This window comes from Alligator sinensis, unplaced genomic scaffold, assembly GCF_000455745.1.
Source record: "Alligator sinensis unplaced genomic scaffold, ASM45574v1 scaffold1055_1, whole genome shotgun sequence".
NCBI lineage: Eukaryota > Metazoa > Chordata > Crocodylia > Alligatoridae > Alligator > Alligator sinensis.
This window is the reverse complement of record NW_005842170.1, coordinates 167,989-171,064: the sequence shown is the minus strand read 5'-3', so window position 1 is coordinate 171,064 and position 3,076 is coordinate 167,989.

Below are 3,076 nucleotides of genomic sequence, written 5' to 3'. Positions count from 1 at the left end.
GGGGTAGTGTTCAGTTGATTTCTGGAGGATTCATTAGTGATATTTTTGACATTATGATAGTGTAGAGTATTACTGCATTTTTTCATTATGCAGAGAGATAGGCAACTAGAATGATAATTTTTGCATAGTTATATATTATGGTGTCTTTGCCTTTTTGTTACAGTACCTACTTAAAATATTGATATGCTCCTTCCTTTACAAATATCATTGATAGCTATTTCTGCTCCTTGTGGTCTAATTAATAACACCGTGAATGTAATTTTTACCTTACTTGTAGGTAGTGATCATGCTTTGTCCATTTGCTATTCACATTTCCTCAAAAGATTAGCTATCGTCCACTACCTATTAGGTACCTAAGGGTGACCCTCCTTCTCTATCTTGTTCAAGCCCCTGAAAATCTGTGAATTAATTTATTTTTGTCACATGCTGTCATGTCAATCTTAAAACTAAATTGCAAAAAAGCAGAAAACAGAATGAGACCCACACACTTTTTGTATTAACAGTTTTTCAGGGACTTGAACAGGTTGAAATAGGATTGTACCTAGGTGTCTCTTCTTAGGTACCTAATATATGAAGCACCTGATCCTACTTCATCTGAGCTTTGTGTAACTGAGGTGGACAACTTTGCATGGCAAGGAGCAGCCATGTTTGTTCATGTTGTCATGGCTGGGCTGCCAGAGTAACCTTGTAAAATGGCATATTCAAAGATACACATACTATTCCTTCTGGTTTCTTTTTCTTTAAAAAAAAATAGTTGTGTCCATAGAGCAGTTTTCCTCTTCACCTTAGGCCCCTGGCAGACATTACATTTACAGTGCAATTAACAAGTCAATTGCAGAATAAATGTGCAACATGCCACACTGGGTGCATCTACCTGTGCAATTAATGTGACGCGATAAACTCTGGAGCTGTTTACATTGCGGTCATCTGCTCCCAGGTGCAATGTCCACATGTGCCCCTGAGACAGCAGCAATTTGAGCAAGGGCAGCACAGTGCTCTGGGTGGCTGGACTGACTGGAAGCAATTAGAGCACCCGATTAGTGTCTACATGTGCATTTCAGCACAGTAAAGTACTCCGCCATAAGAGAGTACTGCCCCTGACAATACTATCCTATGGTGGAGTCAAATAGTTTACTGCACCCTAATACTGGCACGTGTACACTGTGACACTTTACTACAGTGCTAATTAGTCAACTCCGCAATAAAGCACACATGTAGATGCACCACAGTCACCTTATTCATTGCACCATAAAGTGTCGAAGTAGCTCAAAAAACTCTCCCTGTGCCTGAAAACGGTGTTTGTACCCGAAACCTTGCAAAGAACAATTTTTCCAACTATTTAGTTGGTCTAATAAAAGATACCACATTTACCCAAAGAACCTTGTCTGCCTAGCTCAATTTAAACTCCTTGGAATTTTATTAATTGGATGTCCCACATGTGATATACAGAAGCTTTGTGGCTTGTTTGTTTGGCACTTGCATCTGAACATGTGCCATACGTGCTAAGGCATGTCTGTGGCATGTTAAGGCCTGCCATGCAGCTCTCCTCGCTTGCCCTTCTCCACTCAGCAAATTGAAATCCACACACCTGGCAGCTGGCACCATGGCTTTCAACTTGCAGGGTGGGGAGTTCCAGTCACTTCCCCAGGGCCTTGTGTGCCAGGATCCTTCAAACCCAGCTGCATGTGCAGTTTTTAGACATCCCAGGACTTGGGAGAGTCCTGGGGTGCTGGGTCCTTTAAAAAACCCATCTGTGCAGTCCCACCTGTGGGGCTGGCCAGCAGGGGGGTTTGCAACTGCCAGGTCAGGGGGAGTTGATTAACTCCACCACCACCAGCACATGGAAGTCCATCCCAAGGACAGGCCCATGAGGGGCTGCAGTGCCCACTTTCAACCTGCTGGTGTTAAATCAAGGCTCTTTCCAAGCTAGTCTGCAACCCAAAAGTTCTTGCTCACTCCACAGGAGGAAGTCCATCATTTCAGTACTCATCTTGTGAAAAAAAGGTCACGTCACAACCTACTCATTAGAAAGCACTATAAAAGAGGGACAGGGATATAGGTTTGGAAAAGAGAGAAAGCTGTTTTTACAAATCCTTAGGTTAGTAAGAGACCTATAACCCACAAAGCAGAAAGCTATATAAAACAGGAAGCTGTCTTTACTAACAGAGTTCAAGATAAACTTTTATGCAGAGAGAGTAATGAATGGCCCTGGTGACATGGGTAAGCAGAACTGTGAACATACTTTGAAAAGGAGTACTTAGAAGAAAGCTGTATTACAGAGTATCAAAGGTAGACAAGTAGACAGACACAGGCAGAGCAAAGGTTTTGGGTTTTTTTAATTCTGTAACGATTTTTGCTGTCTACATATTTTGCAGGTATATTAGATAATGATCAAACTTATGCATTGCCATGCATAACCTGTTCTTCTCTTCAAGTGCTGAAGGGACTGGAATGACTGTTTGAGGAGTATGAAACCTTTCCTCCTGCTCTTCCCCCCTGCCCCCGCCCCGATAAACAATGCAGCTGTTCTTTCTAAAGACGAAAGGAATAATATGTCAGGTATTTGGATTTTATTTCTAAAGACGAAAGGAATAATATGTCAGGGATTTGAATTTCAAAGACTTGATTTTGACTGAAAATTTCAGTGAGAAAATTTACTATTTACTGTAGTTGGGGAAGAAATGGAAGTCAGACATGAAGAAAGAAACCCTTGGGAAGAATAAGAGAATTCCTTTTAGAATTTTGTTTTTGGAAAGACAGACAGGCTTGGATAGGCTAGTCTAGTTCTCTGTGAGGAGACTTGTGGTTTCTATAGCTCTTGTGGCGATACTTACTGTAGTTCCATACTTACAAAACACGATACTTCCAACCGTCCAAAACATGATACTTTTATACATCCTCCATAAACATTGCTTTAATAATGTGAAAAATTGTAAATGAAATAACTAGATAAAAGCAGAAACTGCTAGTGCCAAAGAGGTTAAATTATACTTTTGATGTCATCAAATTTCCAAGTTTGGAAAACAGTTCTAAATTCAGTGAAATAGCTTCTGTTGAATTAGCCTGTTTTAGCCAT